Source organism: Photinus pyralis, unplaced genomic scaffold (assembly GCF_008802855.1).
Source record: "Photinus pyralis isolate 1611_PpyrPB1 unplaced genomic scaffold, Ppyr1.3 Ppyr1.4_LG9, whole genome shotgun sequence".
NCBI lineage: Eukaryota > Metazoa > Arthropoda > Insecta > Coleoptera > Lampyridae > Photinus > Photinus pyralis.
Window position 1 is genome coordinate 2,048,669 of NW_022170878.1, and position 16,545 is coordinate 2,065,213.

General features: G+C 37.1%; 1 long non-coding RNA gene across 1 annotated transcript; it reads left to right on the forward strand.

Annotated features, from left to right (window-relative positions):
• Positions 1–12,992: 12,992 nt before the first annotated feature.
• On the forward strand, positions 12,993–13,487 carry LOC116180802. Its single transcript, XR_004147162.1, has 2 exons — positions 12,993–13,095; positions 13,165–13,487. It is a non-coding gene; the product is annotated as an uncharacterized LOC116180802 (long non-coding RNA).
• Positions 13,488–16,545: the final 3,058 nt, after the last annotated feature.

Below are 16,545 nucleotides of genomic sequence, written 5' to 3' on the forward strand. Positions count from 1 at the left end.
TCGAAGATTGATTTTTACGAGACTTAGCAACTTTCTCTCGTCAATTGGAGGGGTTAGTCACGCCCAAATTTTGCTCTAATCATATGAACCCTAGATCCTTAAACGACCTTTGTCATAAGATCAGAATCTGAACGCTGGATGTGGGTTGATATTAAGTTGCATTCTAACGTAATAAATCGTTCGGGAATCTTCTTGGTCCTCCTTATAGATCAAATAGTTTTTCCGAAATGGTCAAGGAATTTACACTCCTCGTGTGTGGTCGCTACTATTCTGTAACCTTCTACATTCGGTAGAGCGATACAGCGGTACTTGGTAGAAAACAGTTCCTTTTGTTGAGATCTTTAATTAGAATACCATGAAATATCAAATTAATTTCTTCCTCTTCCTCCCTTCCTCCCTCCGGCCATCTGCTTATCTCGGAAAGGAGTCGTGCAGGAAAGTTATAGTTTGTACAAACCAATTCATTTCGATGACACTTTTCATTAGAATACCTACCATAAAGGGTCGAAAGTGTGTTTGCAATATTTTATGAGCCGCGCTATTCACTACCCCTTTTATTTGTTTCATCACCCTCGCTTGTGACGTCAATTATTGTGTATCCCTATCGAGTGTTTTATTTATTTAGCTTATCTAGGCCAAGGATCCAGAACAAGGATCTCTTGTTTCCCCCTTTTGGTTAAGTATTCTCTCCTCTCTTTTGAAAGTTACAAAAACTAAGCGACTATCCGGTTTACTATCACTGCATTTCCCTTTTCCTTTATCTTTTGATTGTGTATAAGAACCCCCGATATCCAACCCGACCCACATTTACTTTGCCTGAGCTTACTGACCACCAATAATTCCCTCGTGTAGTTGCTTAAAGATTTCTGGAATCCTTGTAATCAACAACTGTGACATCTGTTGTTGTCCATCGTAGCTGTCCAGGATACGCCTTAGATTTTAGAAGCTTGTTCTCAATCACCAACGACTCGCATTTTTTATGAATCCGATCTAAGATTACACAGACAGTGACGGCGCAGTCGTTAAACTCCTTTTCAACTCCTGAAGAGCAGCGAAACACTCTCGCCGTCTCGGAATCAACAGCAACACCACGGCCCGGCACAACATTGAACCTTACTCTGGAAAATATGGTTCTTTTTGGGGAAAGCTTTAAATTGGCCGACCGAAGCCTTTGTAACTCTCCTCCGTGGTTTTTGAAGGTCTTTCCCACCACACTGATGTCGTCCAGGTAGTCTAAACAAGTCTTCCACGATAACCTTTCCAGCGGATGTTCCATGAGAAGTTCGCGGGTGCGTTATGCAATCCAAATGGCGTGACTGTAAAGTGCTGGGGTCGCTGATATCCATATTCTCTGAACGTAGATAATTCAAACCACTTTTTAGCGCATTTCCACAACAATAAAAAAAAATGCGCTATTGTGGCCACTTTGTCCGTCCGTCCGTCCGTCCGCTCGTTTTGAGACGCTACTAGTTTTTTATCTTAAGAGCTATTGTTCTACTTTTTTCGCTATTTGGTTCGTTATGGTGTTGAGTTTTGCACCAAGGAAGGAATTTTTTCTGTGCCGCTTAAAAAAAAGTTATTGTAAAAAAAACAAAAAACCGTTTTTTTACATGTTCCATAATTTACACTTTTGCTGTTAATTAACGATCCTAGAGATCGTTTATAATTTTACATTGCTGTCTGTCGTCTGTCTGTTGGTCTGTCCGTCTGTTCCTTTGTCTGTCTGTCCCTCTATCTGTCCGTGTGAACGATAACTTTGTTTAGAAATGTCCGATCGCTTTTACATCTCCGTTAGTTATGAACTGAATTGCATGAAATTCAATATAATACATATAATACGCAATGCCAAAATTTGAGTCGAATCGATTCAAAATTCACAGTGCCCTTTTCGCATCTCGACCATTTATAAACCGAATTGCAAACTTTTTTAATTATAAAAGTATTTAAATGAAATTTGATAAATAGCCACTTGGAATAAAAGCAAATGCCAGTTTCAAAATTTGGTTTTGCGCATGCGCAGTGCCAACTTTTTTATTTATGGAAGCATTTAAATGAAATTTGATACACTTGGAACAATGGAAAATCTAACGTTAGCTTCAAAATTTAGATTTGCGCATGCGCAGTTCCAACTTTCTTATTTAGAAAAGCATTGAAATCAAACTCTTCTTATAAACTGAAATTGAAGTAGCACGTCAAAAATCTTTCATATTAAATTGTGGCCGGATTTTTACAATTTTAACAAAAGCTGCATCTTACAAATAGGAAATGAATGCAAGTGGAAATACGCTTTATGTAAATCGTTTACGATTACTTTTTAACTTGTTAATATTGTCTTCCGTAACACAAGCACTGCACCAGTAGTTCTTAGGCCAATTGTAGGATGACTCTTCAGGAAAGGCTTGACCTTGAACTAGTAACTATAAAGGAAAATGGAGACGATGAAGAAATGGAACATGCCGAGGAAGGCCAAGAGCCTTCAATAACCGTGGAAGCGTGGCACGATCACGAGGTTTGAGCAGTTCACGAAATACAAGAAACCATGAAAGTCGAAGAACGCTGATGAAGGCGAGTAAATTGAAGATTTGAAGAAACCGTTCTTTCTACTACTACATTACAATACGGAAAAGGCGGCCCATAGAAATGCGCCTTCTCCTCACGGGTGTAAAAGGCGGTCGATACGAAAGAGATGGCCCATGGTAGATGCGACAGGTGGCCCTTCCCCTTTAGGCGGTCGATGTTAATCGGCAGTTGATATAGAAAAGGCGGTCGGTACGAAAAAGGCGGGACATGCAAGATGCAACAAGTGTCCACTCCTATCCCGGGTGTACAAGGCGATCGAAAATACTCTACGACGACCTTCTTCTATAAGGCGTTCAATTTTAGATTATGTCCGCCTCCAAAAGTGGTTTTGTTAAGGTGTATCGACATGGATGTGTCGCTTTTATTTTGTGTATTACTTGATGTAACCCTGAAATTCTATTGTGTATAATACCTGTTGTACTACTTTTATTACATTAAGTGTTAATATATTGCTATGCGCACTGATCCGTTGGCCAGAAAGGCCGTACACAAAACACCACAACAAAAACCTAGCTAGCTCTTTACCTTTATTTATTATCACGGCACAAAACTTCTCCCCAGTACAGAGGGGAGATTCGACTCTGCTCTCAGTTAACTTCTACCAGATAGTGGGCCAAATCAAATATCTTAAACTCCAAACTGATCCGCAAGATTTTGAATAATTAAAATGGAATGGAAAATTACAAAAGGGCGATTTAATCATAACACACAAAAGGAAAATGGTCCAAAAACACTTACAATTATTACAAATAGACTAAAATTAAGACTTAACTATTTACATTATTTGTCCGGGAATTGAAATATCCAAACAAAAGGTATCCTTACACAGTTCACAAAAAAACAATTTTCAATGAACACACTATACTAACGACCGGGTAATCGCAAAATCGGGTAGACAAGAATGTTTCATTAAAAAAACTCAACTTTAGACTGAGTCACGTTGAAAACACATTTATGAAACGCCGACAAACACTGCTCCCTGAGGTGCTGACCTTTGATGGTCAAAACTTCAAACCGTCGAACAATAATTAGCCGTGAATTCGGCTTCCGGCTTTACATACGAAACTTCTTCAAACTTCAAACTCATATTGGACTAAACTTTCAATACTGGCCGTGGTTAAAAACAAATAATCCACGATGGGCCTCGCAAAAAGCGAAATAAATTCTTCAATGAAACGTAACTCTGCTCTGAACGTAGCAAAAAAAAAAACTGATTTAAATTTTCGACTGTGGCAAAAAGCGACGCTTTTCTTGTTGACGTCCTATTTAAGGCGAAACCCTTCTTCCAAAAATCAAAATTATAACAACCAATCATACACAGTTGACAACAAAGACTATCCCCTCAACATACCAAGAAAATGGTAGTTTCTAGTAAATCAAATATCAAACTTGCGGAACAGTGTAACGGTCTATTATATAATTTGCATGACTGGTTTTCAAAAAATGCATTGTTCTTAATTCCAAAAAAGACTGAATCTGTCCGGTTTCACAATAGGCAAAAGCAAGTGTCACCCATAGAAATATGTTACAATAACGAAAACATAGAGTTCGTTCCATTCGTCAGATTTCTTGGTATTTATTTTGATGAATGTCTAACATGGGGAAAAGCAGTGCCAGGTGGTTATTAAGAAAATGCATTCTACAAACTATTTATTGAGGTCGTTAAGTTCTGTGCTGTCCCATAAACAATTAATTATGTTATACCGTGCTCAAGCCGAATCCAGATTAAGATACGGCATATGTTTCTGGGGAGCGTCCTCGCATTGTGCCAATGTATTCATTTCCCAAAAGAAGCTAATTCGTACCATTCAGCGGACCAGTTGTAGGACCTATTTTAGAAAATTCAATATTTTAACTCTTCCTTATTTGTTTATTTTAGAAATGTATGTTTACGTATTTAGTAATTTGCAATCCTACAAAGAAATATCGAATTACATAACAGGGCAACCAGGAACTGTAATGACCTGCGCATATCCTTCTCCAGAGGTAACATAAAAGCCAACTCACCATATATACTTGGTAAAAAACTGTTCAATAAATTATCAACAGCATTTAAATCTCTAACAACATTAAAAAGCTTTAAACGCGCATTAATATCATACCTACTGGAGAAGGAATTTTATTCCCTTGAAGAATATTTTAATTCGTTGTAAGGTCTTGTATGTTTTATATGTAGCAATGTAAATTTTGACATGTCCTATATTACATTTATGTAATCTATTGGAAATAAATAAACTTCAAACTTTAAAATAGAGGCCGAATAATTTTTCTAAAACAATTTCTTATCAGACATTAAGAGATAAATCCAAACTTCTAGGAAAAATAAAATTTCATCTCTCTTAACTACACAGAAAAAGCGATAAATCACTTCCACCTGTCAATTAAATTAAGCATTTACATTTGATAACAGATAAAAACGAAACAAAATTCCCGGAAATTCTACGGTAAATAAAATAAAAATGTAAACAAAAACAACCTTGAAGTAACATAACCTCACAGTTTGGCGAACTTTTTGTTAAGATTGTGCGTACCCCTCAGAAAAAAAAAGAAGTTGTATGCATTCTCCCCTCAAACCATTGACACTCCTCGGTGCTATAGAAACTTTTTGGTCTGGAGATCCCAGACTCCCTGGTGATGTGTTTTGCGCACATTCACATTCCTCAGTACTTGTCATCATTATTTTCAAGGGAAAGCCATCACATCATAACATGCAAAAGAAATCATAAACAAAAAATCCAATAAAAACAGGAATTATAGGTGAAAACAGCAGCCGAATGAACCTGTTGTATTGGTTAAAATTTTGCAGCCCAATTATGTAGAGTAATCACGTGGGAATAAAGAAATTGAGATGAGAATCTTCGTGATAATTAACATGAAAATTAATAGCCACTTATTAATCGAATAACTTTTCACTCCTAACCTTTCCACTCGACGCCCTACAAAAATTAATTTGGCGATCTAATAAGACGGGCATCCCTACTTTATCTTAAACTAATTAATTTGTACGGCAAACCCGAGATTGTATTGTACACAGCAAATGTCCAATTGTGATTTGTTATTAAGATTTGAATTGTGAGGGAAATTGAATTGAGATCTGTCATTGTTATGCAGACGCTATTGATTGAGGTTTTTACGTTACTGGGTTATACCTACGTTTCGGGAATTCTTTATCGGTTTAAAGGCTTGTCGGGCGGACTTTATAATGAAGTTGGGTAAAAGTTTTTTGTACATTATCCCCGATTATTCCCACAACATGAACGTTTTAAGTTTAATGTGAACCGATCCGTTGTATTACAGAGGTAGGAATCTCTAAGGAATAACATCGCTCCGCCGTAGAGGTTCGTTACGTCGCGATAAACGCGGGCCTCGAGTAAAAACGGTCTCTATTATTCATGCAAGTGTTCCCGAATTAACCTAAAATTTAGATCGCCGAAAAGTCGGGATTAATTTTCGATCCTTCGACACGTCTCCTCTAAAAATAATGGAGTTCGTAAGCACCTTAGGCCTTAGGCTAAACTTATTAGTTATGGATAACCGCACATTCAATTTCGTGCTCCTTCAGAATTCCGCCCCAAATTTTCTAGGCAAATTTTAATCTCCGCTAACGAATTGGAAACGTACCCGCCATTGCCATGTTTACTTCATCGGTAATGGTGTTCCCTACTGGCCGATATTCGTAACCTTTTCACGTTTGTAACCTTTAAATAAAGTCGACCCCGATGTTGTATTTATAACTAGCGCGCACTCTCGGGAAATTTTCTTTTCCCCAATTCACTTAAGAGCCGAAAAAATACAGCGCAATTAGCATCGTCTATACATGAGTTTATAACGAAGCCGTGACCTAAAAACATCATGGATTTTGGATGAAGTATCCGAGTAAAGGGGCGCTTCTTCCCCTATGGGGTGGATTAGTTTAATCAAAGATTAATTTGGTCAGTCGATAAACCCTGGACAATGCCAATGGCACATGAAATTATCAAAAACTGCCACTCATGCCCAATTAGGCACATTCAACGCTCATGTCGCTCTAAATCAATTAGTCCACACTCACGTTGCCTTTAATTTCCATAGATAATGGATTTTCACTTATTTTGAAACAGATCATAGTATTCTTTGCCTATCCTCCACATCAATCTCTCAGATAATTGGCCACTTATGGAAAAATAAGCGTCTTCTCATAACAGCATCACGTTTCCGTTTTATTTGCGACACGTAAAGGAGTGTTATACCCCCCTCCCCACTTTCGTCAAATTCGATTGTAAATCTCCACCAAGAGCGCGCGGAATTCTTAATGGAATTACCAGATTTGCGGCGTTAACAGATAACGGAAAGCTCGTTTTAATTAAATCGGAAAGTTTCGACTTGCCGGACTCCATTGTTTTAATGAGTCCAATTTGCGAAAACGCATTTCCATAATAATTGGTCGGCGGCGTCGATTTGTTAACGCGATTTTTAAAAACCGAACATTTATGTTAGCAATTAGGGATGTCATACACGGGACAAGGTCTTCCGGCGCAACGCTGTCTTGGACACGAAGAAAATAATTATTCTTAGGGAGAGGAGGGTGTTCCTAAAAGGGATTCTATCTTCCTTTGGGTTCATTTTCTATGAGCTAGTACACGCGCTCAAGCTTAAGGCAACCTTACAACGGAAAATATGTCGGGGTACAACCGTCGAAAATGATTGCATGACTTAGAAACCAATTTCGAAAAAAAATTCAAAGGGCTGTAACTTTTGAACTAGTAGCTCAATCTTGGAACTGTTTGAAATTATGGATTCTACAGGTCACACTTTATAAGACCATTTTTTTCAGGGGCGATTTGAGACAATTTTTTTTTCGGGTCCAAAAAAAGGCAGCGTATAACCTTCCTTTTTTACCAAAAATCGACTACACCAAAATTTCTCGGGAAACCACTTTTTCTTATTAATTTGGGTGCGTAGAATCCAAATCAATTTGTACTTTTTCGATCAGACTTCCCAATCAAGTTATAGACTAGAAACCAATTTCGAAAAAAAATTCAAAGGGCTGTAACTTTGATCTAGTAGTCTAATCTTGGAACTGTTTGAAATTATGGATTCTACAGGCCACATTCTATAAGACAATTTTTTTCCGGGTCGATCTGAGACAATTTTTTTTTCCGAGCTCAAAAAAAGGCAGTGTATAACCTTCCTTTTTTACCAAAAATCGACTACACCAAAATTTCTCGAGAAAACACTTTTTCTTATTAATTTGGGTGCGTAGAATCCAAATCAATTTGTGCTTTTTCGATCAGACCTCTCAATCAAAAGTTATAGACTAGAAATCAATTTCGAAAGAAAATTCAAAGAGCTGTAACTTTTGAACTAGTAGCTCAATCTTGGAACTGTTTGAAATTATGGATTCTACAGGTCACATTTTATAAGACAATTTTGTTCAGGGGCGATTTGAGACAATTTTTTTTTCGGGGCTCAAAAAAAGGCAGTGTATAACCTTCCTTTTTTACCAAAAATCGACTACACCAAAATTTCTCGGGAAAACACATTTTCTTATTAATTTTGGTGCGTAGAATCCAAAACAATTCGTACTTTTTCGATTAGACTTCTCAATCAAAAGTTATAGACTAGAAACCAATTTCGAAGGAAAATTGAAAGGGCTGTAACTTTTGAACTAGTAGCCCAATCTGCGAACTGTTTGAAATTATGGATTCTACAGAGCACATTCTATAAGAAAATTTTTCTTCCCGGTCGATCTGACACAATTTTTTTTTCGGAGCTCAAAAAAAGGCAGTGTATAACCTTCCTTTTTTACCAAAAATCGACTGCACCAAAATTTCTCGGGAAAACACTTTTTTTTATTAATTTTGGTGCGTAGAATCCAAAACAATTCGTACTTTTTCGATTAGACTTCTCAATCAAAAGTTATAGACTAGAAAAAAATTCAAAGGGCTGTAACTTTTGAACTAGTAGCCCAATCTTGGAACTGTTTGAAATTATGGATTCTACAGGCCACATTCTATAAGAGAATTTTTTTCCGGATCGATCTGAGACAATTTTCTTTTCGGGGCCCAAAAAAAGGTAGTGTATAACCTTCCTTTTTTACCAAAAATCGACTACACCAAGATTTCTCTGGAAAACATTTTTTCTTATTAATTTGGGTGCGTAGAATAGGTAGCTTTAAGGAAATTCCCATCTCTGTCACAGATGAAAAACTCTTACCTCAGCCCAGGTTCGAACACTCGACCTCCGGCTTTACAGCCCAACGCTCTACCATTGAACTACAAAGCGGTTTTGATGAATAAAGTACTACCGGGGGTGGTTTTCATGGAGGAAGGGGGCTTTGGAATACCCCCAAGTGAAAAGTTGAGCTTGAGCTTGCCAGTATACTTAAGAACACTCCCCTTGGAATATGTATACTATAATATATACTACAGTAGGTATATATTCATCTATCCCTTGAAAGAATTTGGCTCCCAAATCCTCACCTGAGTTTACCCTGGGAAAATGGGCTCACTGAATACCAATTCCTTGAAATTCGACCAAAGGGACAAATTTGAGACTGCCAATAAATTCAGGCACTTACAAGAGAGTTCGGCCCCAAAAGAGTACCTGAGAATAATCGTTATGAAACCGCGAAAGTTGAAAGTGACTTTCTTTTACGATAGTCTTCTTCGAAGAGAGATTTACGTCACTTTTCCAAATGACTCGGAATAAAGAAAATTGTGAAAAATACTTAGATAGAAAATCGTAATTTTGGCCTAGACTTTGGAGGTACAGTAATTTTAGAGTATTGAATTTGGACGAGGATTTAGAACTCTGTAATTAATTGGCTCTGTCTTCGTTGTAGCAATTATAAATTATGGTACTCACGAATTCATAAAGACCGTGAAATTTATATTAATCAGTCAATTCAGCCTTGCCAATTAGGAATTAGTTATTATCGCACTTAATTTTTTCGGCGCGTTAGAATAAAAAATTGCCAAACGCTTCTCGGGACCATTAAGTTAGATCATAAATTAATGTAGTGGCTGAGAGAATAATTAATCGGTATGCAAATTTCGCAATTATTAAACTTTGCAGTAAAATGTATAGTGTACTTGGGTAACTAATTTGTTTTTCTACTTTGCCAATAAGTCACATTACGATTTTGTCATTCAAATCTGCGATTTAATTAGATTAATTAGCAAGTCAAATATTGTGTACCTGGTATAACGCCAATTATTTACTTAAGCTAATAAGGTAATAACTTTCGCGGCGTGCGTTGATTGTTAAAATGGCAGACCTTGAGGGATTTTTCCTCCTCGCAAACGAACAGTTAAACAAACTAGATCTTCTAATAAATTAAATTAGTAATAAGAGTTCTAGATTAGAGGCTACTTACACATGTTAGCACAAGAAGTTGAGTGGGGAGCGACAATATCAGGCAACATTAATACAACATACATTCTCCCCATTACTGTGTATACCTTGGGATTCTTTTTTTTTTAAAAGACGGGCTCTTCCGAAATACCTGGAACGCGCGACACAAAAAGCACTCTCACTGAACACACGCCATTTAATTGACACACAAAACGACGCACACACTACGATAGGGACGTCTTCACAGCCTCCACAATTGGTCTCCTCCGTTGTTGGTTATTGATTCTTCGGTTAATAAGAAATTTCCTCTCGGGCGTTGCATTTTTTATTGTCTGAAAGAGGCGTCAACCATTAAAGTATTTAAAAATCGAGGTGCTGCTATCACAGAGACGTGCAGAACACACTAATTGACAAAGCTAATTAAATTAAAGCGAAAAAAGGCAATTTTCTTAATTTACGTCTAAGGAAATTCGCTAAGTGCCATGCATTTTACATTCAGGTTGCAATAGGATTAGGTGAAGAACAGTTAGTGCAGTAATTTATTGGTTATTATCGAAAATTACAGTTTAGCTTTCGTACTGGCTAATTACGTACTACAATTTTCGTAATTAGTTTGATAATCAACGCAATTGAGCTTGAAAATGTTATAGTGCATTTGCCTCGTTATAATTTCCAACTTCCAACGCTTTAGATTACTACTAATTGGGGAGTGAATCAATTAAATCGGCTTAATCTTATTACACTAAAATAGTCGTAAGATAATTTATTGTTGCCGATACCTAACTATTCGGGTAATTAATTAAGATCAATTAATCAATTAATTAATAATTAATCGCTAATTAGACTTGCGTTTGACCAGCATTTGGTGACGTACAGCCAATCGCCTGACTCTGCCTAACCTGTTTTTGTGTGGTTTAGTAAGACCTAATTAGGCTCAATTTCATTAGGTACCTGGTAAATTACCTTATAATTAATTAATTATTTTTAAGTTAATTTTCAGTTATCAATTATTGAGAGCCAGTAATTACTCCCTCACTTGGGCCTTGTCGTGGTTGTGGAGCTGAAGAGGTTCAGCGATCAAGGGGTCATATAACGACAGGCCCGACCCGGTGTCTCTTCCACACAATCGTGAAGAAGGCTGATATTTTTGGGCATTGACGAAAAGGACCAGGCTAACCGAATCGCCAGGGGGGAGGGAGGAGCTCAGTTATGGGTTTTCCTCTCTAAGGTTAGGGTTAGTAACCCTGCCAAACCTGAGGTAAAACTGAGTAAAACCACCACAAAACACCAGGCAACACAGAGGCAACTGCAAGAAGCATCACCGCCCGGGTTGCCAAGGCAGGAATTACAATTCATCTCTTCTTAATGCTAATTAGATCTGTTTAGTTAAAGGAGTGGAACGATCTTCGTAATTAGATTGATAATTAACGAAATTTGGGAATTCGTCGTATGTCAAAATTAAAAAAAATGTTTGGGCAAATCTTTTTGCTGCAATTATCACTAATTTTGTCAAATTTAATTAGATTTAGTGATGCGAACAACACACCCAACGTACAATTCGGTTAATTTGTGTGAAATTATTACATAAACACTTCGTTGGTACTCACCGATTTATTGCCTAATTAATGACTGTAATTAACCGCCAAAGAGTATGAAGCCCTTAATGGTAATTACGACAAATAATGTAAGTGCGGAAGCGACCCTGATTGAATAAAAATAATAGATGCATTATAATTATATTAAATTGCTGTCAATTCAAATTTCTCAATTGTTTATTGTCACTAATTAAATTGGGCCAAACATTTATTTTCAACGATTAATTAATTGAGATTAAGTAAATAGATAATTGATTATCACCAATCAATTAAAAAGTGTTATCTATAAACTGCAAATCATAATAATATATTATTAGTACATTAAGTTCCCAGCAATTCCAATTTTGTAATTCTCAATTCTTTCTAATTAGGTAACATTGCAAATCAAAATTACATAACTGCATTATACTACTACCAATTCCATTTCCTCAATTGTTCATTTTTACTAATAAGGTTAGTGTTGGACTAGTAAATTGAAGGCAATTACATAAATAATAATTAATTATTTAAATTTGAAAGTTGATAATCTGAACTTGATTTGAATTGTCGTTAATTTGATCAGATTTCGATTTAATGATTTGGGTTAGGTATAAAAATTATAAAAATCAATTAAATAGTTATCGATATAATGTGCCTGATCGTTACTGTCTCCCCGTTTGCTGCTAATTGGTTAATAATTATTAATTAAGTACATCAGTGTGTATTTTTAGCCTTCTCTTCCGGAATGGTGCGATAATGACTATATTGTGTTAATTGTAGGATAGGTATGCCAATTAATTAACAAAAATCATTAATTTTATCAATTACATTCGTGCGTTGTATTTAAAAAGTCAACGTTTTGCCAATTACTGTCGGTTATAGTTAATAATTACTAGTTTAGCGTTTAGCGTCACTTTATTGTGAAATTCACCAAGGACGTAAGAACCGAGCAATTAGCTAGATTTTTGCCGTATGTAGAATGCTGATTTTGCACTTAGTACTAATTGGTCGATAATGATTATGTAGAACGTACTTAATTTATTAAATTGAGTGAGTCACACATTAATTATCATTATGTAATTAGCTAAATAATTACAATTCAACATTTTATTGAAACGCTAATTAAGTATTGTTTACTATTGGATAGAAACGAAGGCTCTAATTGGCAATGAAGTGGATAATCGGGCGCAGATGACATAATTTATAGCGTACTTACACAATATTGCAATTAATTGCAGATTTGACGATGAAATCGGCGACATTTTCGAAACTATTAATTATTTAATACTTATTGCTCTTAGATATATCGATTATGCCCCAATTCATCATTTCAATTAATTAGGCGCTTAATTAATGAAGATTTATTAAACGCTTCCTTTAAGTTGCACAGACCGAACGAGTGTTTACCACTATCAATAAAATAATTAGATTCGTCACCCGGAACAAGTTAGAAATATTTCCAGAGCGTAAGGAAAATTCCCAAATAAATACGATCAAAAGGGACAATTATGTCTGTTGGTAAACATCCTGTTGAAAAAATATATAATGCGAGCACATCTGTAGCAAATTTAGTCGACTACAAGACGTGATTTATCCACTGCAACCGGTGAGTATTAACTTTGTTGTTGTTTTTTAAAGTGGACCACAGGCTGATCCTTGCGACACTCCCAACCAGATCGCTACAACCATGAAAGCTGCACTACTCTTCGTCATCGCGCTGGTAATTCTGCACAACGTTACCGCCGGCTGCGAGGACCAAACCCCGCCGTGCACCTGCAAAACGGGGGTGGGAATGTGGAAGACCGAGGCAAATAAGTGCAAGTACGTGTGCAAGAAGGACGACAAGGAGTTATCCTGCGAGGAGGCGGAGAAGGCCCAACAACAAGCGCAACCGAAGTAAAATCCAAATTAAGCTTGAAACAGTATCAGCTTCTGTAATTTGACGCAATAATGTAATCTTGAGCTGAAATTAAATGTTAATTATTAATATTATTAAAACCCCTAATTAAGTGTAATTAATAGACAGGTATCTGTCGTAGATACCATATTGTGGAATTTGAAAATAATATCGAATTAAAATTTGATTAAGTTCTGCGTGAATTATTTATTAATGACTGTGGGAATCCAAATTAAACAATAATTGTTTAGGCAAATTGAGCCCAGTGGGATGTATAAAAAGATTGTAAGAGTGGAAGCGATTAGAGTTTGCGGAAGTTGCGAGAGAGTCGAGCGTTTCGAAACTGAAAAGAATTTTGGGAAGATGAAGACCGTTCTGCTTCTACTCGTGATTGCTGTCGTAGTTTTGCACCACGCCGAGTCCTGTGGAAACGATAAGAGTGAAGAGCAACCGCCCTGCGAATGCAAAATTGGTGAAGGAATGTGGGGGTCGAATGGTGAGTACCACTGCATGGTGGGCGAGGAAGAGCTGTCGTGTGAGGAAGCCGAAGAGAAATACGGCGAGAGGCAAGAGGATTGATACCATGGAAAACAAGTAATTCAATTAGAGGCATCACCTTTTGCAATCTTATATGCAATGATCAGAATTAATTAATTAGTCCTATTACAAATAATAATGTTATAAAATGTAAATACGTCTTTAAAGTAGATTTACTATAATTTGGGACCTGAACCAACTATGTAAGTCCGATACTTTCCGAGATAAAAAATTATTTTTGCTGGTTTGCTCAAAATTCGACCCCGAAAATACTCATTTTGCGGGGGAAATGACAGAGAAAGATGTAGCAAATTTAATTAGCACATAATGACGTTTGTAGGCCACCAGCTGCATCCGCTACAGCCTTTCTTGCACCTGCGTGATATAAATTTTAGAAGGCTGGCGGAAAGGAGGGGGGGGCACTTCGCTCATTGTTGTTAGAACGAGCCCCTGTTCGGTCTTCTTTCATCCTCATTGGGTGGCATGTTTTTCCACCCCCGACCACTTCTGAGCTTGGTGGTAAGTGCGGTAAGCGTGCAATGTTGCACAATCTTCCGTTAGAGGTCAACCTTAGCAAAGTTGGCTGTTTTTTCAAATTCTTTGTATCGTAGGCTGTTGAGGCTATCGCCAGGGCACTCTCCTCCAATTCAGAGCTACTAGGAACATCGTTCCGGCATCTGCGATGGATTGGTAGGCTGAATTAGGTTGGAGGAACATTTCAGCTGTGGTTTTGTTGAATGACGCGTCACAATTTGTTCTTCCCATTCCAGACGGGAGCAGGGGTGGTGTCGCACCCAGTGAAGGAGTGGAAAAGCAATTCGAATCCTGGAGGCGGGGGGGGGGGGGGCTTCGATCCCCCGATTCAATGAGCTTCAGGAATATTTAAGGGCCCAGAGCCATCTTTGCCGCTTTTTTGGAGATAAACAAGTACACATCCTCTCCAATGATTTGCACCGACTGGCAAGAGGCGCTCTTGTTAAGTGCCACCTTGACGAGGTCGCACTCAGCACCGTCAACGGCCTTCTGTGTCTCAATTCCCTGGCTATGGAAGACGGACGAACGAAAAAGTCGATGACCATTTCCGGAAAATTATAAGTGACGGGTGCAAAACTACTTGTCAAAGAAGAGCTCGTTAACCATTTCTCTATAGCACTAAGTATCTTTAGGGTAGTGTTTCGGAAAGTGCAATGGAACGATCGCGATGCTGGGAGGTATTCTATACTCCCCATCCCTCGGAAACCCCATCTTTCACAAACCGTTTAGGCTTCAGGACAGTTGTTAAGGAAAGATTATGAGGTCTTCTCCGTACTGCAAAGAACGTGTCACAGGCAGAGCTGGGCAATATTCGATTTTGTAAATACTTTTTAGTATTCAAATCCTTTAAAGTATTCAAATACTTTGTAATTAAATACTTTTATGGAAGCAGTATTTGTTTTTGTAACCCAATACTTTCACAAATATTTAGTATTCGAATACTTCGCATAGTATTTGAATACTTTGAGAAGTCCAAAACAATTCGTACTTTTTCGATTAGACTTCTCATTCAAAAGTTATAGACTAGAAACCAATTTCGAAAAAAAATTCAAAGGGCTGTAACTTTTGAACTAGTAGCCCAATCTTGGAACTGTTTGACATTATGGATTCTACAGGCCACATTCTATAAGAAAATTTTTTTTCCGGGTCGATCTGAGACAATTTTTTTTTCGGGCCTCAAAAAAAGGCAGTGTATAACCTTCCTTTTTTACCAAAAATCGACTACACCAAAATTTCTCGGGAAAACACTTTTTCTTATTAATTTTGGTGCGTAGAATCCAAAACAATTCGTACTTTTTCGATCAGACTTCTCAATCAAAAGTTATAGACTAGAAACCAATTTCGAAAGAAAATTCAAAGGGCTGTAACTTTTGAACTAGTAGCCCAATCTTGGAACTGTTTGAAATTATGGATTCTACAGGCCACATTCTATAAGAAAATTTTTTTCCGGTTCGATCTGAGACAATTGTTTTTTCGGGGCTCAAAAAAAGGCAGTTATTTACCTTCCTTTTTTACCAGAAATCGACTACACCAAAATTTCTCGGGAAAACACTTTTTCTTATTAATTTTGGTGCGTAGAATCAAAAACAATTCGTACTTTTTCGATCAGACTTCTCAATCAAAAGTTATAGACTAGAAACCAATTTCGAAAGAAAATTCAAAGGGCTGTAACTTTTGAACTAGTAGCCAAATCTTGGAACTGTTTGAAATTATGGATTCTACAGGCCACATTCTATAAGAAAAATTTTTTTCCGGGTCGATCTGAGACAATTTTTTTTTTCGGGGCTCAAAAAAAGGCAGTGTATAACCTTCCTTTTTTACCAAAAATCGACTACACCAAAATTTCTCGGGAAAACACTTTTTCTTATTAATTTTGGTGCGTAGAATCCAAACAATTCGTACTTTTTCGATCAGACTTCTCAATCAAAAGTTATAGACTAGAAACCAATTTCGAAAGAAAATTCAAAGGGCTGTAACTTTTGAACTAGTAGCCCCAATCTTGGAACTGTTTGAAATTATGGATTCTACAGGCCACATTCTATAAGAAAAATTTTTTTCCGGGTCGATCTGAGACAATTTTTTTTTCGG